The sequence below is a fragment of the Calypte anna genome, chromosome 3, assembly GCF_003957555.1.
Source record: "Calypte anna isolate BGI_N300 chromosome 3, bCalAnn1_v1.p, whole genome shotgun sequence".
In the NCBI taxonomy this organism is placed as follows: domain Eukaryota; kingdom Metazoa; phylum Chordata; class Aves; order Apodiformes; family Trochilidae; genus Calypte; species Calypte anna.
This window is the reverse complement of record NC_044246.1, coordinates 83383318-83410541: the sequence shown is the minus strand read 5'-3', so window position 1 is coordinate 83410541 and position 27224 is coordinate 83383318. Positions and strand designations below refer to the sequence as shown.

The 27224-nt window shown below is 43.6% G+C and overlaps 1 protein-coding gene across 6 annotated transcripts in view; it reads left to right on the top strand.

The window, feature by feature from the left end:
• Nucleotides 1-951: 951 nt before the first annotated feature.
• The window catches only part of BACH2 (BTB domain and CNC homolog 2), a 190891-nt gene continuing 164618 nt past the window's right edge, over nt 952-27224 (top strand). For 3 of the 6 annotated variants that reach the window (XM_030447798.1, XM_030447797.1, XM_030447800.1), the window contains exon 1: nt 1260-1345. The gene's annotated coding sequence lies outside the window, so the exon portion shown is untranslated. Of the gene's footprint in view, nt 1346-13076; nt 13228-27224 lie in introns of all 6 variants that reach the window. The other 3 variants (XM_030447795.1, XM_030447796.1, XM_030447799.1) reach the window with 2 other exon arrangements.

Genomic DNA, 27224 nt, shown 5'->3' with positions numbered 1-27224 from the left:
CTCTCCATCGCTGTCAGGACCGGGCCGAACCGGGCCGGTGGGCCTGCTGGGACCTCCGCCACCGCCACCCCTCGCTTCCATGGCGGTTGCCGAGCCCGCTCGCCGCCCCAGCGGCCCCTGGCGGCGGACTACGGCTCCCAGAGACCCCCGCGGCCGCGGGCACCGGGCACACACACACACACACACACGTACACACAAACACACACGCACAAACACACACGTCCACGCACACGCGTACACACGCGCACGTGCACACACACTAACACGTGCACACACGCATGTCCACTCACACACACAGACGTGCACACAGTCATGCCCACACACACACACGTACATTCACACACATTCGTGCACACACATACACACGCACACACACACACACACGTACACGCCCCTGGGAAGAGCGGGAGGGAGCCAACCCGCCCTGCGCATGCGCACCCCACGGCGGCGCCGGAGCCGGGGGCGGGGCGCGGCGGTCGGAATTGTCAGCGGCGCCGCTATTCGCGGAGCGGTCGTACGCCGCTTTCTGTGCGTAGGGGCCGGGAGAGGCGAGGGAAGGGGCGCTGCGCCGTTGGCGTAGCGTTATTGTGAATGGAGCGGGTGGCGGGGCGGGGAGGATGATGTCAGCCTGCGAATGTCAACAATGTAGCGATTGAGGGGGGCGGGGGCGGCGCTGGGCCGGGGCGCTGGAGGAGGCGGCGGCGGCGGCGGGCGCGGGCGGCAGAGCTGGGCAGCAGCGGCCGCGGCAGCAGCGCGAGTGCCGCCGTCCCTCCTCCGCCGGGCTGCCACCGCCGCCGGCCCCGGGTGCCGCTCCGGCAGAGACACAGCCGCTGCGGTGCCGCTTCCCCACCTCCCCTCCCCCTCCCCTTCCCCCCCTCTCCCGCCTCCCTCCCTCCCACCGCTGCGGCTTTCTCTCCTCCTCCGGCCCCCCTGCCAGCCCCCTCTCACCCTCCCTCCCTCTCTCCCTCCCTCCCTCCCTTCCCCCTTTATTTTTCTCCGCAAGACTTTGGCTCTGGAAGCAGCTGGTTCAAAGCAATCGCCATGTGATGAGCGTCTGGGTCGGGTTTTTTTTTTTTTTTTTCCTTTGGGGGGGGGAGGGAGCAGGTTTCTGACCGCACAGAAATATTAATAAGAATTTCCGAAACAACAGCAGCAGCAACAACAAGACCAACTCCCCCCCTCCCCAAACCTCCTCAGCCGTAACAGTCTTCCTCACCCCCCCCCCCCCATTCCCGCCCCAGACCCGTTCCACCCCGCCCCACGACCTCTCCCCCCCCCCCCCTCCCCTCACACGCCCTCAGGCTGCAGCGAGAGGGGCGACCCCCGAAAGTTGCGCGGAGGCGAGGTGAGTGCCACAGTGCGACTGTTCCGCGGCTACCGGCAGCCCCGCCGGGGAAAGAAGGGGAGGAGGGGGGGAGGGCGGGAGGCGGGAGAAGGGGGGCGAAGTTTGGGGGGAGGCTGGACGGGAGGTTTGAGTCAGGGTGGGAGGGGTGGGGGGTGGGCAACGTGGTGTTTTCCCTCTTACTCCTTCCTGAGCAGCTGTTGCGCGGGGTTAGGCGGAGGGCTGCACCCCCGCCCCCGTAGCGGCCGCGGGCTTTTACAGGAGTGCTCATTGCTTATTCCTTAAAGTGGGAAACACGCGCGTTGCGTAACGGGGAGAGCGCGGCCGGCGACCAAGCGTGCCTGTGTGTGTGTGTCTGTCCGTCCGTGTGTGTCCGTGTCCCTGTACCCCACACCCACCGCACAGCGCTCTGGGTCGGCAGCCCCCTCCTCTTAGGGCCGGCCCGGTACCGGCCCCCGGTTCGTCCCCGCCACCGCGGCCACCTGCAGCCGCTCGGGGCAAGCGAGCACCGCGCCGCACACCCCACCCGCACTTCTCTCCCTTTATCCCCCGGCGTGCGACGGCCCCTCCGTGCCCCCCCACCCCCTTCTTCCTCTCCAACCCCGGGTTTGTAGGTTTGGAAAGAGAGAGAGAGAGAGATGTGAACTCCGATAACAGTTTCTTGGATCATTAGAACGCAGCGTGTAGGCAAGACAGTGCGCGGCGAAGACGCTTGGCTGTCATGAAAGACGCTAAGTGTGAAATCATGCCGCTCCTTTTGTGGAGCAGGCTATTTTTGTAATGCGGCGGGGTGTCTTGCTTTAAAACGCTTCAGTTATCGTGAGATCATTGTGCCCTTGTTCCTGAAGCCCCAGGAGTAAACCCTGTTTTTTTGTTGTTTCCATCTTCCCCCCCACCCCCCCCTTCTTTGATAATAAACTTAAAGGCTGGGATGACATCTTATTAGAATTACTCTTTAGGATGTTGGAAAGACTGGGAAATTACAGTGTTGCTGTTTGCTCTACTTGAAGCCGTGTCGGTGCTGAAAGCCCATTTTCAAAGACTTTCGAACTGTCGCTAAACTTGTGCATTTTTTAATTTGGTGTTCTGGGGCTTGGAGTAGAAACAAGTTGGCTTTTTGCAAGCTGGGAATTGCTTGAGATTCTGCTGTACAATGTTCTGCAGTTCGAAGAGGGTGGTGGTGCTTGCGTAAATTGACTTCTTCAGGTATGTAAATAATGAAATTTGAGATAATTGCGTTTGATGAGACGGACAGAATAAAATGATAAGGCTGTGCGTTAAGCTGTTGTCTGTGGGGCTGTTGTAGCAACAGACTGAAAACGCTGGTTTAGGAGTCAATCGGTGGTTTAGGAGTCTTCACCTCTGACAGATAGAAATAAAATTCCACTTCAGCTGTGGGTTTGTTCTTTTAAAAGCCTGCATTGCCTTTTGTATCCACCCACCTGCCCCCTGTCACTGGGATCTGGGCACTTGTGCAGTGAAATGAATCGGCATCGTACTTCCCCGTGGTGTATCGAACCTGGGCTTTCAGCGTCGTTTTTCACATTTGACTCTCTTCTGAAGGTGCCCTGCAAGAAATGGAAGGAAGCCGTGACTAATTGGAAAAGTAGGGGACTGAAAACCTAAGATCATAGGTCTAGTTCCCCTGCTAGCTTGCTCTGTAATACTGGATAGACCATTCTGACAAATGGACACCAGTGCACTGAGCTATCAAGTGGGCAAGAAAGGTCTATAGTGATTTTGTAGGCAGGGCAGTTGTCAAAAGATTTTGAGGGTTTTTTGGGGTTTTTTTTTGGTGTTGGTGTTTTTTTGCTTTTTGCAGAAATGCTTCACAGAAGCAGTGTGCATTTCTGGGGAGTGCTGGCCAGCTCTGCTGTGTGGTTTGTGCTTTAACAACTCAATTTATTTAAAACTCTTAAAAATTGTAAGAATTGGATGGGGAAGGTGCACACGGGAGGTGCACAGCTCAAGCACATGCTGACAGATCCCAACTGGTTAATCATCAGCGATTGTTTATGCCCAGATGCCTCTCACTGGAAAGCAGTGCTAGGTCAGGTATTCCTGGTCTTTTTCCTGACCTGGAGGCACATCTCGAACATGGGTTGGTATTAACATCATGCACACTGGAAGGATGTGCCACTGGTGTAGGTGGGACAGCCTCCTCTCCTTCCTCTTTGCTTTTTGGCGTTCATTTTGCAGCAAGAAAACATTGGCTGTTCACTCTTCTGTGCTGGGCGTGAAGAAAAGTTAGAGATTGCACCTGAGTTGCTAGTTGAAAATAACATTTCAGATCCCAATAAATAGGAGTTGACATGGTGCTTCTAATACAAGTGGATTCTGGTAAATCTTTGACATTGTAGAAAGCCTCAGAGACTCATTGAAATTAATGAGTTTAAGAAAAGCCCTGTACTGCATAGCAATCTTGCCTGTCTCTTTCTGTGTGCACGTAACTAATGACAAAGAGAGCTGAAAATAAACCCCTGTGTAGATGGTGTGTAGTGTGGAATATGTGTTAGATGTTGCTTGCCTTTGCTCATTTAAAAACTTCCATTGTTTGAATTTTTGTTCTGAAATGCAACAGCTATTTTTGTTTAAAGTAGGCTGCAGTGTGATTGCCAGCTATTTTCCTTAGTTTTCTCTGAAAATATCACCAGTCATGAAAAAAAAACACTACACAACCGCCCCCCCCCAAAAAAAAAGCCACCAGCAATTCCTGCCCCCTCCCCTGCCTTTTTTTTTTTTTTTTTTTTTAATTTTAAAAATCCAAGAGGAATAAGCTGTTTTCTCATTGTGTGCTGGTGACACTCTTTTTTGCTTGGGACTTCACATACACACAGATAAAGAGGAAGCTTCTCTGAGTAGCTAAGAGATGTTTATGGCAGTAAGCTGAAAGATAAGATGTGTAACGTTAATGTATGTGAAATAATAATTTTGGTAGTAACAACACTTTTATGTCATAAAATGGTGTAAATTGAATAGCATTTATTGTGTGATGTGAACAGAGTCTCTTGAGATTTTGATTTAGGTAGTATGAGCATACTTTATATATTCAAATCAAAATGTACGTGCCTTTTTACTCCAAGGAATGCTCTCTGAATGGCTTCTCAGTTTACAAGTCGCATGAATATACCTGTAGTGTTTAGCAGAGAAGTGTTTGGAGGTGTGTGCTCTTCCGTCTATCACCTCTGGGTCTGACTTCCCAGCTCATCTGATTTTCAGTGTGATGGTTGTATATTAGTGACTTCTGGGTTGAACTGTGTTAAGGGAAATGTACCAGTCATTCTGTAAATGTGTTGAAGAAGATTTGGATTTAAAGTTGAAGTTTTCTTAAGTCTGAGGCAGTTCTGCTGCCCTCAGTGTTCCAAATGACAGCAAGTTCTTGAAGAGAATGTAGAAGAGGGTCAGTCTGTCTGATACCGCAGTTCTTTACTGATATTTGAGGGGGTGCCTAAATAAATTTGTTGTAGAAGCTGAATGGACAGATAATTTCTACCCCCAGGAGCTCCCTAAGGTTTTGCAGAATAGCGCTTAAAATGTGTATTCAGCTTTTAACAAAAAGTGGTCATAATTCCTTTAAATTCAGACATTAACCTTAGCAGCTGCCTGAATATTATGCATTCATTTGAAGCTTGCATCAAGAAGATGTAAAATGCATGAATGTAGCCAGCTGAGTTGCAATGTGTTACTGTTGCTTTTTAGTTAGGCAGAAACGTCTTTATAGTGGAATGAAAAGAGCGCTACTTATTGTGCCACTCTTGGGCTATGAATTACAATTTTAATGCAGGCAAGCAGTGGAATGCATACAAATGCCTCAGTGGCCGGTGATGGACTCCAAGCTCCTGACTTACTAGAACTAATGGTATTGATCAAAGAGCAACCACACGTCGAGAACAAGTAAATGAAAAGGAACAAGGGAATAAGTTCGGAAAAACCTTTCTGCTAAATGTTTACACGTACGGCAGAACTTCGCTCTGTCAAAAAATTGGGCTCGGAGGACTCCTCTGCTTGAATTTATTGATCTTTATGCAGAAGGAGCCACAGCAACAACCTGAAGAACACCAGCTGCGCTGCACTGGCATCTCAGCAGATCAACAGACGTGACTCCCTTTGGCTTGAACAGGTTGCTTGCAAAAACCCCAAATGCGGGGAGGGGGAGGAGGAGGTGGAAGGGCTGAACTGCAGCTCCTGGTGTATGTGTGTGTGTGTGTGTGGTAGGGGGGGGAGAGGAGGGGCTGCCAGGCGTGCAGCCCCCTCTGTGCATGACCCCTCCCCAGTCTCCTCTGTCCCTGCCCCGGCTTTGCTGTTTACATCTCCTGGGTGCAAACCTGTCCTCAGAGCAAGGTGGGACACTGGAGATTCGGTGTCTCAAAGGAACAAGAGAAGGAGATGGTGGTGGGTATAGCGACAAGAGGTGCAAGGACCTGAGGTACCCCGTTTTCTTCTTTCTAGACTGAACGGTGACCTAAAAAGGTCAGATCCTCCCGGATTTATTCCCAAGACCTGTAATTTGCATACAGCTTGACAGATAACTCTCTCTGCTATTGTGTAAATGGAACAGATGCCTGAAAAGCTGTCATGAATGAAAAAAACTAGGAATTTCTAGCTTCCCCCTAGCAGGAGTTGAAATGGAAGCTTACTTTTTTTCCTCCTGAGCTTTGGGAACAGTCAGCCAGTCTGTGATGGGTAGAAGGGTTTTGGTGCATGGGTTCAAAAAGAAGCTCTCCACTGAGAAAAACAGGAACTGCTTGCTGCTTTTCACCATGCAGGGCTTCTGAGGTGCAGAGGAGCAGCAATTTTGTTGATTTTTTTGTTTTTCTTTTTTTGTTTTGTTTTTTTTAAAAAAAAAAAAAAAAAAAAGGAAAAGCAGTTATGTCTTTTTAAATAAACAAAATGACCCTTGAGACTTAATCATAGCTGCTTATTATAGCTGACATCCACTGAGGGTTGGTTCGTTTTTTTTGTTGTTGTTTGTTTGTTTGTTTCTTTATTAGTGATGGCATTAAAATTTAAACCTGAAGTAGGAAAACAGGAACTGTAGGTGTGGAGATGTTCTTTTACCCCCATTTGCATGCAGCCTGGGCTTTGTTTTTCTTTTTTAATTTTATTTTATTTGGTGGGTAGGTGTGTTCAGTGCATGGGAGAGCAATTGAAGATGTCAGCAGTTTCCTGCAAGCTGCTCTTGCTGACTCACGTGTCTGGTGCAGCTTGGAGCTTCGCTATAAACCATCCACAATAGGAGGCGCAGGCAGAGAGATCGCCAGTGCCGAGCTGTTGTTCAAAGGTTATTTTCAGTTCTCCGGTCACTGTTTTGCTGTGGCTTCTTCCCCGGTAATATTAAAAATATACAGCTGCTTTGCCAGCTTGCTGTTCTTGCTAGGTGCCTTGTGTCAAGTAGAAATCCACCCCGCTGCTGCTGCAAAGGTTGTGCTCAAAGTGTGTTTAGGTGCTAGGGATGTTCAATGGCACTAAACATTTGGGGTTTTGTTCGTTTGTTTGTTTTTGGGCTTTTTGTGTTTGTGAATGAAAGGATCCCCCTGAGCATTGTTCCCAATTCTGATACAGCAAGTCCAGTGTATGAATTGTATTTTCCTTTACCAACTTTACTACTCTCCACTCCTTTTTATGGCAGAAATCTTCTTTAAAGCCAGCAAGGAATTCTGATTTAACTTGGGTATAGCTATCTTTAATTTTCAGTATTTGGCTATATCTTGATCTGTTTTTTTATCTCTTGTGTGGCTGTAACACTGCTTGTTGGTGTGAAAGGATTCCTTCATTTGCATGAAGATGAAAACTCACACTCTTGTACAACTGCTTCTTTATTTACAGACTCAACTGTGATTACTCATAAGAATCTGTGATCCTAAAAATGACTGATTAATTTTAACTGATCTTGGTGGAGTTTTTTGTTTGTTTGTTTGTTTCTTGCCTGCTTTCTTTTTCATTCCTAACTCGATCACAAAAGCTTATGCATAAACAAAGTAAATTATCCATCTGCAGTTCTGGATTTACTGCCCTGGAGTTTAGGTTCATAGTAATCTTTAGTGCATTTTTAATTCTCATTGGGGAATGGGGTGGAAAATATGCGGTCTCTAAGTGTGATAAACAAAATCAGTTGGTATAAAACAGGCTTTAAAAACAATAAGGTGAGTTCTTGTCTCTTGTTCTGTTTATAGTCAACCACTTCGACCAGTAATGAATAGAAAACCACAGTGAGAGCTTTGTAACACATGAAGAAAATGGGTATTCTTGGTTTCCGCCAATACAAATGACTCATCAGTATCAGTAAGGTTTCTACTTCTAATAATAAAACTGTGGAAGACCTTTAAAATGTGTGGGTTTGGCCCCTGCTCTTAGTGAAAGGTTGGAAAATATTACTTTGAGCTTATTTATTTATTTTTAACTTATGGAAGCCTTATTGATTGGCTGTGCAATCTTGTACCCTCGAAAACAAAGAAATAAACCCAAACAAACTGAAAAAAAAAAAAGAAAAAAAACCCCCAACCTAATCATACCATTGCTTGCAGTGCCAAAATCTTCCCCCCCCCCCATGTCCTCAGTGTTTTGTGTTTCACTGAAGTGAGCATTGCCGATGCTTACCCTCGATTTCGGAGATGTGCATCTGGAAAATAGAATCTATTTGTGTCGAGTAGGGGAAGACTTGGCACACTACCTCCTCTTGCTGAGCTGCTGTTCTTCCCCTCTCTTCCACTCTGGTAGAGGGGGGAGTAAGATATGCTGAGTGACCTGTGTTGCTGTTTGAGCTGGGGTCACAGGATCCGGAAAGGAAAGTAAACAGAAAATAGGAGTTGAAGAATAAATGATAACTACAGGATGTGTCTGTCATTACCTAGGAGGAAACATACATCTTCCATTACTGAAAGTGATACTGAAAAAAGGACAAGTCAAAAAGTGATCTATTTAAATTCACTCTTTGGTTTTTTTTTTTTTTAATTTTAATTAAAGTAGTAGTTTTCAAATGTGCTGGTATCCTTTTATCTGTTTACCTGTGAAACTAAGTTTTTTTGTAAAGACTGCCCTGTGTTCAGTGCAGCATAGCAACCCTTAGAGCATACTGCATTTTCTTTGAACTTTGTATGAGTGTGAGGTGATTTTGTTTTCATGTAAGCAGAGCATGCCCTCCATGCTATTATAGTAAATGAAATTTTGATTCTTTTATGCAAGGTATGCTACTTTTAATGTAGTCCAATCAGTGTCTTCTGATCTGCTGCATTAATCTATTATGTGCTGCCTGCTTTCAAGCTGTGTTGTTATAAGATTTAAAGACAGTAAATGAGGCAAACTAGTCTTTTATTCTGTGTTAGAAGTGAAATTTTCAACATTTATGAAACCTCCCATGTTTACTTTTCTCTGTTACTGCAATATTTATACTACTAAGTTACTCTTTGTAAGGAGTGTGATGGTTCTTGTTTCTTATTTATACTATTTTAAAAGCAAAACATGCTCTTTACAAAGCCATTTAGTGAAGATCCTGCAGTTAAATCTTTCCTGGGCAGCCCTCAGTGTCAGCGAGATCTTTTAGCCAATATCATTTTTAAGTATACTTATGTAGTTAATTGGGGTTGCACTTGGAATACTCAGATGTGTTGTAGTTCTTGTAATAACCAGACTGTGATGGTGAATCTTTTTCTTTGTAGCTTCTGTACTGTACAGTAAGGGGCACTAAAAATAGAGGCGCAGCAGCCTGTGGAGATTTAACATTGAAACATTGCAAAAATCCAGGTGTGTTACATGGCAACAATAAGAAAGATTTAACTATTTTCAGACCTGTATAGAAGAAAAGGCCAACTTTCAATTGAGGGGATTTATTCATTGACAATTGTTACTGGAGTTCACAGAAGAATAATTGGTAAGGGACTGCAAAATATGCTGCCAGTGGTTATTCAGAGTTCAAGCAGACATAGGTTCAGCACTCTGATTTCAGTTGTCTTTAGAAAATTTTGCCATCAGAAAGTGTTTGAGAGTTGGGTCATGACAAATGATAAACGTATCTAAATCTTGTCCACGTTCTGAGCTTTGCTGACTTGGAAATGGGACTTGTGCTCTAAAATCACTGAGGGCTGGGCCTGTGAAGGGCAACAGACTGTGTTTGTTACCGAGTTTATAGATTGTGATTCTGGCTCTGTACCATATCTCCTTCCCTTGTGCTTGCTCTGGCACCTGTCTTATCCCACAGTGGGCTAACCCTGAGACCTAAATTGGCAGCAGATTAATCATTGTAATGTGTAGGGTTGGTTTTCTGCTGGATGACTTTATTGCAGGGTCTGGCAAGGGCTTGGGTAAGGGACTCAAATTAAACCAAACTTTGTTAACAAGACCTAGAGCAGAACACTGGACACCTGGCCCTCAAAGTGCCATGACCATCACAGCATCAAGCCCCATCTCCTGAAGGTCACTCTTGCCTTGTTTTGAAATGTGGTACTGCAGAAAATAATGAGCAGCTTGTGCCTGGCTTAACCTGTAACTTGGCAGTAAGAAACTTGCTGCTAGGGCATGAGGAGTTTGGGCCATTTAATTTTGGCTTGTGTTTGCAACAGACAATTGAAAGAATGCTTGATTGAGTTCTGTTTTTCTCTAACAACTCTTCTACATTAACAAAATGCAAAAGTACTACTTCTGCAAATACACAAATGACTTGTTATACCCACCTGATTCTGGTTTTGCCTTGCCTGATATGACTTGGTTGTGTTACCTATCTCCCAGCTGTGATGAGGTCTCATGAATTTAAATTTTAAACCTAAATTATAGCTGAGGGGATGAGCAGACTTTTTTTTGAACCTGGTGGCCTGGCAATCCTAGACCCTCAGGTCTTCCTTGCAACCTTTTATCACTACAGGGATAATGGCAGGTGTGGTGTAACTTTGGGGTGTTGATAACAGGTTCAGCAGATGATCAAACCTACTTCAATTTGCTCAGGTGAAGGAGGAGTCTAAACTTATCCTTCAAAACCAGAGGGTGAATTCAGGGTAACCCTTGTGCTTCTTAGGTGAAACAGTGATTATGCTCAGCCTCTGAGCTGATTCATCTTTCCAAGCTGGTGTATGTAATCACCGTTTTCTTAGCCCTGCTTAATTTTCTTGATGTTTTGATGTGTCAGGTCCAAAGAGCAACAGAGAGCTAAAGCAGGGGGGATATGGGAGCAGTTGGGGCTTTTGCTGAGTGACAATCCCAGATTAGCTCAAGCCGTCACATGTAGCTTCACCCTGTGTGGCTGCTGGAGCTGGTCAGCTCTTCTTTGGAAGGGGGACAGTGATGCTGCTATTCTCTTGTGTTTCTGTGAGTTTAGGCAAACTTTGGGCCAAAACTTGACTAACAAAAATCAAAGTGTCAAATTTTACTTAAGGTCCTGAGGGCACTTCTCTCTGCTGAACCTGCCAAAATGCTTCTGATTCCACTCAGTGTTTAACTGAATTTCCAATACTTTCATTTATTCCTGTAAACTGTTACTAAATATGTACACTACACTGAACAAAAGTGTAGTGCAGAATTCCTTTTAAAGAAATCCAAAGTAATTGATGGTGTGAAATATTGTGAGTATGTCAGTGAGCTAACCCCAATGTAAAACTTGTGGTAAATTAGAAAATCATTGTGTAGTTTGTCATAGCTGGAAGTTCACAAGCCAGTGCAAATATAAGCACTCGGCAAGGAAATTTTTTGTTTGTCTTTTTCCCCTTCTTGTTCCTCTTCATTTGTTTATTATTAGACTAAAAGTAGAGTCAGTGATTCATTCAGTAATCTGTTTCTTGAGACAGTTAGTCATCTGCCAATTTGTGTTAAACTTTCCACTTTGTTCAGAAAGTGAGTAATGCTTAATGCACTAACCACTAAAATTCCAAGCTTAAAAAGCTACTGAGCATCATTCAAATGATCTTCAAACTTTCTCTTCGAAATTTTTACATTCTCTAAGATCAAAGCAAGTAAGGTCTGGCAGGCAGTGCAGGTACAGCTACAGTTCAATTGTTTGTCTAGCCCCAGTTATTAAAGCAAAACACGAAGCTGCAAACATATGCCCGAGTTCTGGTTCTACACCAAACCCTATGCATTACTAAATCAGTGTAATGCTTCTTGTTTTTCTTCACAACTCCTACTTTCAGCGACTAAATATTGCCTCCTATTTTTTCTCCCTCCTTCCCCAGACTGTGATGATTTTGTTAATTTATATTGTTCCCCACCTCAACAAATTGTGATGTTATCAAGACTAATTTAGTGGAAAATAGCTTTCACGGAAGGCTGGAAATTGGTACTGGCTCCCTGCTGCAAATATTTCTGTGTTTTCATGATTTGTTTTGGTGGGAAAAAAAAAAAAAAAAAAAAAATGGTGTTGAAGTGTTATCTCTGTAGAATTGAAGCTCTAAAGTCTTCCTTTAGCAATGGGGGTAAGAATTTTGATCTCAAGGTGATGCATCATTTCTGAAGAGGAACACAGTACTTGTTTGAATCACTTGAGAATTTTAAAAAATACTTTCTTTCTTCATATGGAAACGGGAGGAGTGTAAAGAGTAACAAAGTCAGTAATGTCAGTGGAGAACTTCATAGACCAAAGTCTTTTACAGGCTGCTCTAACTTAACATGAAAGGGCTGAATGCCATGCTGCAGCAGCAGAGGAATTCAGTGTGCAGGAGAACCATGAGTGCTGTGGGAAGGGTGTCTGTGTGGGTGGGGTGTGGGTGAATAGGGGTTGATGTGAGGGTGGTAAACGCATGGGCACAAAAGTGGTTCTCTTGGCCCAACATTTTCGTTCTTCCTCTCTCAGGCACCTGTCATCCTCCCCTAGCATTTCTTGCAGAAAAGTCACCATCTCCGTGTGCATTACCCTGTGATGCAGATGGTTTGAGGGTGCCCCCTGTGCCCCAGATCTGTAAACAGGCAACACAAAAGCCAGGGGCTGGAAGAATAGCTGCTGCTTGTAGGGTCTGGAGGCAGCTGGTGGCCACCTCCTGCTGCAGCATAAACAGGGTCAAAGCTGCTGTCAGAATAATAAAATCGTTTGGTCTTGAGGAAAAGGTAGGAGAAGATCCACGTTCCTCATTCCTAGAATCCAATTCCAGTTCATGTAATACTTGAAATTCCTGTTAGCTGTGTTGTTGTGTGAAGAATTATGGCTTCTGAAAGGTTTTCCTCATAATTTGTCTGCACACCATCAAGTTTGAATAGTTTGGTTAAGCTTTGGACAAACAGCCCATACTGGGGATGCTTATTTAAACACCAGCTTTGAGATTTACTGGCAGCTTTTCCCACATCAGCAGTGTTACTTAATGTACTTTCCTCTTACACCAATTGCGACTATCATATTTCAAAAAAATTACTTTTTTGATTACATCTTGGTTTCAGCTGTTTGAGCTGAATGTTGATCATTATTGAAAAAGATTGCCTTGTTGCTTTCAGTGTGCTCTCTGTGTCTGTGACTCCAGCAATGGCTGATTCATGCTGGAAGTTGGTTTGGGGTTTTTTTTTTTTTTTTTGGTTTGTATTGGGTTTTTTCTAGGAAGTAATCCGATCCAGAGGTGAGAATTGCTGCTGTTCTCGTTTGGATTCATGAGTAAACCAAAAAATGGGTAGGAGTGCCTTTTGCATCCAGCCTTTTGCTCCAGATATTAGATGCAGGGCAATCAGATCTTCAGCCTGAAGATGCTGGAGAATATGGGCACACTGCCTCTTCCCAGCACTGTGCAGGAAATTACGCTCCATTGCCTGGTTTGGCACTTTTGGGTTTCAGGTCACCTGGATGGGGCAGAGGAGGGCTGCAGTATTTATGGCCATACTTGGTCTCACCACCTGGCACAGCTGCTTTCTTTGTCATGTTAAGAGAGTGTGGGGTGAAGGAGAGACGACCAGGCACCTGAGACCTTGTTGTTGTTAAAACCCAGGTAAGGGAAGTGTTGACTGTTGCAGAAGTTGAAATTGTATTCAGGGTGTTTTTATGTGAGGAAATTTTTAATTTTTTTTTTTTTTTTCTTGCCTTCAGTTGTTTGGTTTTTGTTTGTTTTTTCCCTGCCCACCTTCAATTTGTTTCCTGATTTTAAAGCTTAGGACATTTTCCACACTGAGTGACACACTGGTATTGTCTCTGCACAGAACAGTGCTGAGGAGGCACAGCCAGGCAAGGTATTTATAGGGGGGTGTCTCCCACCGCCAACTCACTCTGCAGGTGTGCTGCTCACTCAGTTATATGAAACCACAAGTTGAAATGATTGCCTGGGTGAGACAGTTTGAAAAGAGCTCTTCAGTGTTTTGTTTTTATTTTTCACTCCTTCCCCCCCCCTATGGGTTCCTCCCCCAGCACATTGGCAGCTGGAAACAGCTCAAGGAAGAAAAATTATTGTTGCAGAAACATCTAAGCACCCCAAGAGTTTCCAGAGGGACCTTGGAAAGTGAGTTGCTTTCCTAATGCAGAGATCCTACACCGTTTCCCATCCCTGAACCCCACTGGTTCCCCCTCTACTCCTTTTTTATTTTGGGTTTACAGTGGTAAATTTCTTTTTCTGTGGCTGCTAGTTGGTTTTTTTGGGGGGGAGAGGAATTTATTTTTTTTTTTTAAAAGATCTAAGAACTGATGAAAAGATACAATTACAACATATTTAAATGTGGCAGAGGCAGCATGGTCTTCTTGCAGCTGTGAGCCTGAAACCAGGTCCTACAGCCCAGCCACCATCTCCTGGTGTCCCCAGTGCCCAACATCTTCTCTCAGTCACTTGGTAGCACTTCGTGTGTGCCTGCTTTCCCTAATTTTGCTTATTGTAGAGAAGGTAGAGAAGTTATCTAAACCCATCAACCATACTGATGTATCTGAGCATGAGGAAGGAAATTCAGACATTTCTTTTTTTTTTTCTTTCTTTTTTTTTTTTTTTTTTTTTACTTTTAAATTTTCTAACTTGTGTTCGATCGCATATGGAAAATTCTGGTCAAAAGAGTGAAATGTCTTTGAGTATTTAATCTCAAAAACCCACAGCTCCCAATACCCAGGATGCACTATTGGTAACCCTGCTTACAGCCTTTTTCCAGCACTGGTACGTGTGTGTGTGGGAGGAGAGAAAGAGAAAGGACTTGAATGAGACGGAGGGGTCATTCTTATTCCTTCAAGTTGCTTTTCTGGCTTGCTTTTTAAATTGAAGAAATAAAAGAGAGAAAGAAAAAAGTCTGGCTGCTTGCAAAGTAGGTTAATCATGGCAGAAACTCTCAATGCTGGTGCTCCATGTATATATTTTCACATATGAGCCAATGGCTGCGTGCGTGCCTTGCGGGTGGCGCAGCATCACTGGAAATGTGGTGGGAAGCGTGTCTGCTTCCTCTGAGGCTGCTACAGGTGGTCAGCGGGAGGGTTGGGGGGCAGAGGAGAAATGCTCAGGGTGAGGTACAACACCCACTTCCTCAGCATGTGTTGTGCTGAGCTCAAAACCTGCTGCCTCGTCGAGAACTGGGCGTCTGCAGGTCACGCCTGCGGTGCTTCGGCTTCGCTCTCGCTGATTTGCTGCTTGGTTTATGACTAAGGTTGTGGTTTAATATATCCTTTTTAGGTATGTGAAGTGTTTAAAAAATTATCTAGTGTTGCGTTTATTTTTTTTATTTTTTTTTTCATGGCTTTTCTATATTTGGAAGCTTTCACGATTTTTCACAATTTTTATAAGGCAAGAAGTATAACTTTACTAAAAGAGTTTTTCCTGATTGTTACCTGTCAGCTATTACAAGTATGCATTTTTTTTGCCTCTCAAAGAATGTTTTTTGACATTAAATAATTTCACAGCCTTTAAGGTTTAAATATCTAGTACAGCTATTTGTGATCCTTGAAACTAAATAAAAAGTTAAATACTGGAATCTGTGAGGAGACCCCTCTGTTTAAACAAGATGCTTTTCTTCTGCAGCTGTACCCCAAGAACTTGGGGTTAACATTTGCAGGTGCAGATTCTTTTCCTTGTAGCTTTGAAATCTTTACTTAAAGGCTTTGTAGCTTTCTCTAAACTCTTCAAGTACTGCTTAATGCCTTGGATATTGGAGTATATTGATAGGTGCTCATATTTTCCTTACTTTTCAGATGAACACTAGGTCTAGCAAGCTACACTGCTGTCGTGCTAATGGTGAAGACAAAATTGCACGGGCTGGGTTGGGGAGAAGGTGGGAAAGGAAGGGATGGAACTGTATTTTGTACGTACATTTGACTGATGTAACACTTAAACTGTTTGTTCTGATTTAGTGCCTACTGATTGCTTTTTTTTTTTTTTCTTTCCTTTCCAATTCATGTCCCTTTCTTGCCATGGAATGGACAGTTTACCTACTCCTCTCCTAAAGAAAAAAGGTGTTTGTGCCTATATAGGCAAAAACATTGGGATGCCTATCAGGCACTGGCTCACGGATGACATGGGCTCCAAACGCTCTGTTCCAGGGAGCTGGAATGAGTTCAGCTGTCAAATGTCCCTTGGATATCAAGCCTGAGTGTAAAACAGTCATTACTAAGTTTGTGCTACATTGTATCTCATTGTTAATTGAGAGTGAAACTAAATCACCCAAAAGTGATTCTAGGCTGTGTATTTGAGGCTCTTGAAAACACAATTGTAGGAGTGTTAATGCTTGATAGGGTTTTAGACAAAGGCTAACTGCAGGGAAACCTAATGCCCCACAAAGATGTAGTGAGATATGTGAATCATTAAGTCCTACAGAATAAATTGTTTTAATTTGGGAAAAGGTGATGACAGTCTTACAGGACTGAAGTGCAAGTTTATTTCCTGCAGAAAGACTACCTAGCTGCTCTTTCTTGTGTATTATTTGCTTTGGACTTGGGGTGTTCAGCCTTTGTAACCTTGCTGTCCACTTCCTAAAATCCTTGTATAAACCAGGTCTCCTGGGCATCCTTACTTGAGTGCTGCAGGAGGCCTGGGGGCCGCTCAGTTAGGAGGTGCCAATCCATCTCTGGAGGGTTTGCTGCTCAGTGCTGCCTTGAGACTGGCATCTCTTGGGTGATGCAAGTCTGTGGGAATGGCCCCTGAATTGCTCAGGAGGCAAAACCTAGCTACCCTGATTTAGGGGCAGTTTGCATAAGGGAACAAGATGGGGGAGGTTGATTTGAAAGAACCATAAGTGTTGTGTGCAGGTGCCAGGCTGGAATCATTTAGAAAACAAGAGAGGTGGTGGTGCAAAGACAAGAAGCATCTGAGAAAAAAAAAACAAATTCCACAAAGAGTAAAATGTAAGAAGGCAGTCAAAGCCCTGTCCTCTGTCACATTGGAAAGGGGAACATATAATTAAAGCTCCTATGTCACTGTAGGTGATGTAGGAATTAAAACACATAGCTGCTCCAAGTTGCTGCTTTCTATGTAACTTCACTTAACTCTACCCAGAAAAAAGAGCTGCTGCATACAGGAAACCATGTTTTTGACCAAAAGATACAGTAAAAAGACAGGCTGGGGCATACATGTGCTTATGAAAGCAAAAGGAGAGGGTATGCTGCAGAGCATCTCAAGTGAATCCATATTACTCTCTCCCTTTTTCAAAATTACATCTGGAAGTATTGTGCTCTCAAGATACGACTCTAAGGCTTGAGCAATTGCTGCAAGAGTTACAGGGGGCCATTTAAACTGCTGTTCTACCCTCTGTTTGGTGAAAAAGAACTTTTGAGTCCCCAAAACACAATACAAGCATTTAGCTCAGCACACAGAATTTGCATGCTGACCAGAGGCTTGTGGTGAATACAATTTTGATTTATTTTTTTAGAGGCCCTACTGATAGGCATAAATGCAGCAGATTGAGATCTCACTTTGGTTGAAAGCTGTGGGAGAAAGATTATCACCATACTTTCCAGTGCTGGCAGAACAAAAATGTAAAGTCTGCCAATTAAATTGGAAATGGCTCTTAATTTCCCCTCTTCTCCTCCTCCCCAGAAGGATGAATGGCTTACTCTTCTGGATGGAACTTTGTGTAATGACTCATAGTTTTATATGGATTAGTGTGAATATGTAGGTGAGGGAGACACTGGTATCTGACAAACTATATATAGAGTCTAGGAGAAGTGTCCTGGAACGCTGAATAAATGAGCGTTTGATCTATTTCTCTTGCTGACTTAGTGGAGGCATAAATGAAGAACATCTTCCTCCTTTACTCCCTCACTTCCCAATTGTGCTCAGCAGATACAAAGGAGTCTTATGATGATCAAAGAATGTGCCAGTATCAATAACCAAACTAGTCACTAAAATAAGGGTATCCCCTTTGCTCTGAAATACACATGGGCAGGACACTAGGAGCCAGAGTCATGGCAGTGCAGACATCAGCTGTGACATTCAAGATTTCTCTGGTACCCTTGGTGAGGTGGTTATTGTTTTGTAGGCTTACAGTGGGGCCAGAAAGTCCTTTCCACCTCTTTGCTTCATGCTCTTTGGTGAGACAACCTGACGAAGGGCAGCAGCCAGAGGTAAGAGCATCACACACCTTGCTCTTCTGGTGGTACCTTAACGTGTCTTGTGTTAGACTGTGTCCCCATTGTACCTGCTGCTGTAAAGCCATGGGCAGGGCAGCTGTATTTTTGCTGGGCTAAGCCAACATCTTGTGGCTCTGCAGTCATGTCTGCTGGTAACTTAAGCTGAGAGTGTGGGTTCATGTGGGGTTTCTCCAGTAGACTGAGAAGTTTTCCATCTCAAGGCTCCTGTTTCACTTCTCCTTTCTAAAACCATTCACTATGCATCCACTCGCACCAGAGTGGCTATTAATAAAACCCAGATCAATGACACATTCAGGTTAAGGGGAAAAAAAAAAAAAAAAAAGCAGCTTTTTAAAAGATGTTTCAAACTCAACCATTCCACTGTGTTGTTTGTAAGCAAAGCTACAGAAATGTAAAGTGAAAAAGTAAGGAGTCACTGAATTGTAGTAGAGGAGAAGTAGGATCAAGCAGACAGGATGGAAATGTGTTAACCTGGCATTGCTGCTGATATGTGTTTTGGGCTTGCACCCTTCAGTGTTTTTTCTCTTCTTAGTCTTTAGCAACACCGTTTGCTCCCTGGGGGAAAGGGTCTTCTATATGAGATGTCCATTAAAGGGCAAAAGCGAGAGAGAAAACTATTCTCATGTCCTGGTACGACTTTCATACCTTAAAATTAAGGCTTGTGTAATGTCCAAAAATATGACATAGTTAGGTCCTTCTTTTCAGATAGTTAGTTCATCATAGCTTACTTTAGCAATTAATTGTAGGAACCTTATTTTTACATCTCAGACTCGGAGACATGTATCATGCTAGCGTAACTGCTCTTTACTAAGTAAGAAGACTGAAAATCCTGAGGTTGGTCCTGAGCTCCTGGCTTCTGCTTTTTCCTGGGAGCGTGTTGCTGGTCTGCTTTGGGAGGACCCTGGCTGTGGAGTCTACCCCGATTCTCTGTAGGAAAAATTCAGGTTTTCTTTTCAAGCAGGATGCCATATGAGGCTCACTCTCAGGGTGCCACAATACCCTGGGAACTTTTTCTGGAGAAGGGGAAGTGGATTTACATTAAAAACACACAAGCAACTACAGCAACAAAAAGAAGCATCTGTTTCTCATATAATTAGGGTGAATCCCATAGTGTCTTAAGAGAAGTAGGGTTATTTGGTCACATGCTGAGTGTCAGACCTCCCACCATTAGATGTCAAGGAGGTCTGACTTCCATTTTAAAACCAATACCTGGTATGGAATAGTGTAGTGCTGCAGGCTTATTGCCTAGAAACCCAGGCATGGAGAAATCAAGAATTCATGTAGTTTGGTATAATTTCTTGAAAAGAGATTAAACTCCAGTGTTGATCTTGGATTCTCAATGCAAGGAGCAGAAGGGAGCTGCAAGGGTATTTTATGATTAATGAGCCTTTCTGCATGCATTTCTTGTGCCTCTTGGCATTTAGTAGTCTCCGTGACCTAGCTTTTTATTTCATTTTTCTCATGTTGGCATTCTCATTAGATGCAAGAATCTACTTTCAGGCAGGGTGTCTCTACTTGCCTGTGAGGACGTGGGCCAGTTTACTGTCCTTGGATTCCGTTAAGTAGGTTAGTGTTTCTGTCCCATTCCTGCCATCACTTCTTTTCTTCTCTGCTTTGGCACAAAATTATTCTTACCTGCAGTTCAGAGGGAGTCAGGCTTGCAGCCCAGCCTGGCTCCTGTGCACAGCACTGCAGTGGTCCCAGGTGTTGTGACAGCAGTGTAGAGCTGGCCCAAGCAGTCTTCAGCCACCTTTCTCCACCCTCAAAAGAGAAGAAACCTAAGACAGCAAAACAGAGTTCCTGGCACTTCCATGTGGAAGGCAGCAATGGGGATAAAGTGCTGTACAGACCAAGCAGCCCAGTCTGTCACAGTTTTTTTCCTTTGTAGAACTATGTGACTTTTTATGAGTAGGGAGGGATTTGGCTTAGACTTGGGACTGATCCTTCATCTAAGGCAATGTGAAGAACATCTGATACTGAAGATAAGCAATTTGTCTCTTTAGATGGGAGCTTTCTCAACTGGTGGCAGGCCATATATGGCACATCAATAGCTTTGCCTCCCCTGGGGTTTCTCTCTGCAGCTGCAGACCATGTGCTTGTGTGTGTGCTCACCAAGGAGGCAGGGGTGGGAGGGTGGGGGGTGAGGTTGGGGAGTATTTAACCAGCTGTAAATCAGTGAATAGGTGTAGGGGAAATTATTTCCCTTGGGCAGAGGAACTCTGTGCTGTAACATAGGCTTAGTTTTGCAGGCATTTGAGGGGGACCCATGCCACTACTTTGAGATGGATCACCTGGGCTGGAGAAGGGACTCCTAGTTCCACAGAAGTAGTCCTAGGTACTTTACAGCTCTTCATGTCTTTTCCTCTGTCACTATGTCCAAGGTGTGGAGGGGACAAGAAGCATGAGAGCAGAGTGCTGAAGCATGAACCTGCCTCTGTAGAGCAGGATCAGGGAGATGGAGGACTACTGAAAAATAATGGTGTGTTGCAAGTTGGGCAGCAACTCTTCAGGGTCTGGAGCATGAGTAATATGCTGTTTCTCTTCTGGCAATAGGGCTTATGCTCCCTTTCCTGCTTCGCTCCTCACTTGGAGAGTATTCAAAAGAGAAGCCATCTGAGCAACCTGCCAGAGGCCCTTCTTGCTTTTGCTTGGCTAAAGAGGCAACCAAAAGTTTCCTCATTCATTTCTAAATCTTTCTTGGCTGCCTGGGAACATTCAGCCTATACCGGTTTGTTTTCCTCATATGCGGGCAGTCTATCTCTGTAGTAAATATTTTTTGTCTTTCTCTAACCCCTGGGTACAACACACCTGTTTTCTACAGTGGTGCATGCCATTTGACTAATTATGCTTCAATGGAGGAAGTCAGGGACTAGATGGAGAGGTTTAATTTCACTGAAGCCATTCAGGAAAAGCAGCTGGATTTCTGTTCTGCATATGTCCTTATTCCACCCCATGCTTGACTAGTTTGGGAAGTGCTGTCGTGAGCACCTGACATGGTGAGTTTTGAGCCTCACCGAGGCTGCAGAATGAAGTGTGCATAAGCATCTGGGGCAGAGAAAATGGCTCAGCTTTTCTTATATGGAAGAGGTTTGCATGAGCCTTTTCTGTATCCTGATGAGTAACCCCAAGGAGTGAGGCTTTTGCTGGTGACCTGGTGCTTTGGGTCATAAGCAGTCTTCTAAGAGCTTGGTTTCCAGCAGAGTGAGAGGAAAAGAAGAGACAGGCTGGGATAGGTTTCCCTGAGACTGATCAGTGTTGGGCTGGTTGGGTTTTTTTTTGAGCCTTGCCCTGGAGCAGTTGTAGCTCTGCTGCCTGAAGCTGATGATTGGGTGAACTGTGAGTGTCATCTGACAAGGCATTTTCCTGAGCACAGTATAAGCTGCCATCAGACAGTTACTGTGAAAAATTGCCAGTTATTTCCTCCAAGTGATACATTTGGAAGTCTTGTAAAAAAAAGTGTGTAAATCAAAATTACTGCTGTGCGGGGAATGCTTAGCTTCACAAGAAATGAAAATTAGCAAAACTAAATGCATTGTATTTCCACCAGCATACAATTAGGCTGCATCTAGTGAAATAAATAAGGGGCTTGCCACTGGCTGGCAAAATCACAGATGTGCTGCATTGACCCGTGCAGATTTAGGACCCCAAATGGAGCAGAAAAGCTACTCTGAAGGTTAGCATGAAAGTTGTCATTCTTTGTGTGGGACAGCTAAGACCATGCTTTTGGGCTCTGACCCAAATAATGTAACAATTGTCAATGTGGATTTTTTTTTTTCTTTGCTGGGGAAGCTGCTTGTTTAAATATATAGTGAGGTCTTGGTGCTCTGGATAGTATTGTGTTTCCTCTGGGATCCTGATAATGAGGAATACTGTAGAGGTAAGATGGTACCTCAGATGTAGCCCTATCTGTGAAAAGAGGAGGATAACTGGGCAAGCAGTGTTAATGTAAAAGAAATCACAGCTTCAGAGTAAGGCTTCTAAAGGTGAAGGGTAAAGCAGAGAGGTTGGGGCAGGTCATGACTGCCAAGAAAAGCAGGACATGACCATTAGCTGCTGAGTCCAGCAAAGAATGTACCCTATTTTGTTCATAGTGCATGTATTGTACTTCTCATTTCTTACAAAAAAACCCAGATGTACAAATTATTTATTGGACCTTTGCTTAGTAACATGCCATCCTTCTGGGAAAACCTATATATAATATTATTGTTTTAATGGGCACGAATCGTTTCTTGGGCTGCAAGCACATGTTTTGGACAGGACATGTTTCGGGCACTGCACATGGAATTTTATATAGCAATTGTCCTCTTTGCTTTTGTGAGTAAATTTTCTAGTGCTAAAATATCAAGCTACAACACTGTGCTTCATTGTTAGACTCGCTGACCTTTGCCTTTAGTTGGAAAGAGGGCAGGAAATGTGTGTTTCCTAAAAGCTGCCTGAAGTCACAGAAGAAAGCAGTATTCCTTCTGCTAGCAACATATGAAGTGACCTCTTAGTGCAAACAGAAACAACTGTGGCCACATGAAAGCCCATATTGAGGCTTGGCTGTGAGCAGACGGTGATGATGGGAAGCAAATAAACAGCAGGGAACTGAATGTTAATGTCAGTTGTGTCAGATATGTAAACTTGGGTTTACATAACAATAGTTCTGCTTATCAGGATCCGAAGAAACCCATCCCTCATCAGAGCAAGCCTGAGCCCATGGAGCAGATGTAGATGTGCTGCTTCAGAGGCAAGGTGTAGTTGTGAGGAAAAGAAAGGTGATCTTACAGGGAAGGGGAATCAAAGCTGTTGGATGGTGTTTAAAAAAAAAAAAGCAAAAAGCTATCCAGAATGGTGAAGATGAAACATCTCAGCCTCTCTTGCCAGTTGGAGAACTGCTAATAATGTTTATAGTCTGGGAACGAAAGACAACAAAACAAGTTACTTAAGAAAAGGATCCATCATTCTGACAAAAATAGAGCTTTCAGCTGGTTTGTGGTTTTTGTTGTGTTTGTGGGTGGTTCTTTTTTGTTGTTGCTTTTGTTTTGTTTTGTTTTTTCCCCTGAGTCTGCATTTCTTCAGCCAATCAATCCTGTTACTAAATAAAACTCTGGAAATCAATTTAAAAAGATTAATGTCTGTAAATATTCCTAAAATCTATGTGTTATATAGTCTCTTTAAATGAGATTATGTCGTGTTTATAATACTTCACTTCATATTTTGTACCCAGTCTGGTCTAAAACAGAATAGTTTTCATTAATTTTTCTTGCTTGTTTAATTTCATGCTTAAACCAATAAGTTATAAATCCGCATGACTGCCCACTTATTGTTACATTCAGAATAATTGCACTGAGTCACTCTGCACCAACTCGGATTGCCATAGGGTGTTAATACTTGATATTTAAGGAAGCATGTTGAGCTGAAAGCTGGCTCATCAGTCTGTGGAATGCAATGTTTACTACCTGAGGTTCAGACTAGAGTGGTGTCGGCTGTGATCATTACTAATTCCTGGATTTAGTTCTTTTCTTTTCAAGGGTGTTAGGGAAATGATCTGCTAAATGTGGGAAAAGAAATGTAGGGAAAATCAAGGCTTTGAGAAAAAGGGGTTTGGTGTGCATTTAATACAATCTTCTTAAAAGATTCTTTTTCTTGCCATTACTTTTTTGTTCCACAGGTATCTGTTTTGGGTGTTTTTTGTTGTGTGGGTTTTTTGTTTAGTTGGTTGTTTTTTGGGGGGAGGTTGGTGTCTATTCTCTGTCTTGAATGTCTTGTTTTAATCAGAGCAGAATTTGGGTTTATAAAACTTAACGATTAATTTCCTTCATAAATGGAAAGATTTGGTTTTTCCTGTCCAAGTTTATTTCTGAGGTTTAGTTCAAGTTCCAAACACTGATACAGAGGTTTTTTTACTAGTAAAAGAACCCCAGGAAAGCGACACTTGAAATGCTTTTTCACCTTCTTCATTGTTTTGCTAATGTGTCAACAGGTAGTTAAAACGCTGAGAAATTTAGTGACAGCATCACCTGCATGCTGCTGGAGTGTGTTTTACAGTTGCAAAAAAATAAAGAAGGGGGGTTAATGCCTGCTAGTTTACTTGTGCCTTCTGCAGAGAGGTCGTTCACAGGTCTTGAGAAACCTCTGACATGCAGGTGAGATCCAGACACCCTTCCCCTAGCAGATGCTCTACACCAGGAGAGGAGGGGCTGATGCTCCACTCTGTGGGCTATATGCTGGGAAATCCTGCAGAGATGCCCTTCCTCAAGCAAGGTGGATAATTTCATGTAGGGCTTTTTCAGAACTGATACTAGGGTTTTATTTAGCAGGACAGCATCATTTTTATAAGCTGCAAACGGTCCATAGTTATTGCTTTTGGGATTACTAGCAAAGTGTCAGCAGCAGGCTGGGTTTCGTTTTTCATGAGTGAAGCAGCTGTCCAGTTTTGCAGACTGAAAGAAAGCAAACTTTAGATTGGAAATCAGATGAGTTTGTCAATCAGAATAGCTGTATCGGGAAGCTACAGGTGAGGAGTTAGGTGCCATATCATTCTTTGCAGAAATGGAAGGTTTTTCTAGTGTACCACTCTTTCACACAGTACTATTAATGGTCATTGAGCACAGTTGCTCCTGACCAAGGTGATTTTGTTAATTAGTTTCATGTTTCTGCAGTTGCTTGGAATATCCAAAGGAATCACTGTTATTCAAAGCAGCTTAATATCAGCAACTTAATAGCAGCTTAATGTTTTGCATTTCAGGTGATGCTTGCATGCCCGTTTATTTTAATAATATTTTATATGTTATTTATAAATAACATTTATTTTTCTTTTTCAGTGTATTACAATAGAAACATAGATAAAAAGGACTAGAGAACATCATAGTTATAAATATGCCTTTGTTTATGTTCTCTTATTTTATGATCTCCTGTTGAGTTTTTGCTATCTGTCCAAATAATGTTTCAATCAATGTAATCATGATTTTATAGAGAATGTAGATGAATATGTATGTGCACAAGAGAAGCTTACATATTTTTATTTTCTTTTTCTTCTCCAAGTGCATTAGATTTTTATTTTTTTTTTTTAGATTTTGAGTACTTTGCATTATTCTTAACAGTGGTAATACATGGAGCATACTGAGACATACATACATATCACTTGTTCTTGGGCATTGGTATAACATATGTGGGTGTCAACTGCATATCGCTCTGATTTTTAACCAATTTATGATAGTTTTGTTCTGATGCAAAGCTGAAAGATGCTAGAACCAGAATTGCCACCCACTTTAAATGCTGTTTTCAGCAGATAGGATTTGTTTCAGTCACTTAAAAATCTTAGCATTATGAAGTGGCTTTGAGAGGCTTTTTTGTCTTTGAAAAGCAACTTCTGTACTCTGTCTGGATAATATCTGTGTGTGTAGGTACTGGAGATCATTTGCCTGCTACACATAATGTGGGTGTGGAGTTCCACTGCATTAATTAATTAATTCCACCGAGGTCTTGGACCTCCTGAGGTCATCCCTTTTAAGCATCCAAACAGGATACAACTGACTGAACACCAGGGTTCTCTCAAAGCTCTCCTTGATCCTCTGGATGGAGTCCAGGGCACCCCATCATTTCTAGGAACACACGTGTCAGGGCATATGACCTTACATAATGACCACACGTGTGAGAAGCCCAGAGGACAGATACCCCATGGGATGTCCAGCCATGACGCTGGCAACGGGCTGCCCAGTTCCTCTACTGGAGAGGTTTGCAGCTGCCTAACTCGTGGTTTCTGCAAATGGTATTCTCCAGCTTCTGTTTGTCCTCCTGCTTTCTTGCATGTCAGTTAGCAGACAGAATGTGAAGAGTGGCTTTTGTTTTCTACACAGAGATTTCTGAAGGAAGGTCACAGTGCTGCATGGATTGCTCGTGTTGCCTCCAGTCAATTCTTTGGTTGCAGTTAGCTTGAATATAAGAGGAGAGGATACAGCCACAAGTGCTCACACACAAGCAATGAACATACTAACAGAAACTGCCCGGAGTAAATATTTTGTGTGTCATATAAAACAAATATAAACATTCAGTGCCTGCTTGTTAGGTTTATTTGGCTGATTACCCTGTGTTACTTAGGAGCTGATGTTAAAATGCTTACCAGTGCTGTGTTTCATCCTTGGGGATCCACAGAAAGAAATGGGCTGAACTTCCTCACCCCTTCTTCCATTTCAGTATGTGTAAAATGGAGGCTTCTTGCCTTCCCAGGGCTTAGAGAGGATTACTTACTCCTTATGGCTGGCTTTGGAGAGGAGCAGCACTAAGCAGGGTGGCGTGACTTCTGCCCGCCCCGATGGTGATGGGAAGGGAGGAGGCACCAGGGTGCTCCTGGAGAGTGAGGAGCATTCAGCCAGGGAGGATGGGATCAGGAGAGCCCCTGCGTGGGGTGGAGAGAAGGCCACCAACAGCCACAGGGTGGGCAGAACTCTTCTGGGATGCCTGTAGCCTGAAGCAAGCAGAGCCAGGCAGGTGGAGGCAAAATACCCAGAGAGTTTCAATAAATACGAGCACAAACCTGTTGGCTTTAATCAGCTTAAGAGAAACGAGCTGTTCCTGGGTGCTGCACATGCCAGGCTTGTGAGCCAAGCTGTGGTTTGGGCCCTTTTGTTTGGTCCTGGGGTAGGCAATGCTGCCTTTGGGCTCCATCACACAGCCCTGTGCCTACCTGGCCCAGGCCTCCCCAGGAAGTCTGCCGGGAAAGGAAAGCATCACCGCTTAGCACAATCCGGCACAAATTTGGCATTCACCTGGAAAAATAGGATCTGGTTCAGGGCAGATTACTCTCACATAGCAGAATCAGTGGTACAAATGATTGCTTGCCTCTTCCCCTTAGCTGTGTGTTTCTTTCCTGATGAGCTCTGTGTCATTCCCATTATATCCCATGGCCTCTGCAGCAAGGTGACACAGCCCCAAAACACCCTCCCAATTAGCAGCTTCCCCATCATCTGCTTGAGAGTCATGGTGGTGTCTCCTGCAGGAGCTTATACCTCCCCTCCCTACTTCTTTCTTCCACTCCATGTTCTCTGGGCTTTAACTTGGAATTGTTGGCCTGGATAACATCTAAAAAGTAAAGCAAGGTCTGAAACTGGTGCAGAGCTCCTGAGATGTCCAGGTGCATCCCTGACTTCCAAACAGGTGCATCAACTGGCTAAAAGTCAGTGGGTTTCTCACACTACCTCAGATTTATGTTTATTTTTAGTTTATTTTTAATGTTCCTTCTCCCTCCCAAGAAAAGGTCTGTAATATTAAGATAATTTCACAGGCCCATGGAGAACGTACATTTTCCATATGCAAATTAAAGTAATGTTTTGTAATAACTACTGTGTAGGAATTGATTTTCTGCAGGTAACAACTTTGTGGGCTTGACACAACAATGTAATAGAGCTGCATATGGTGTGTGTAACCCTTACATTATTTCAATAGAATCAGCCTTTATCA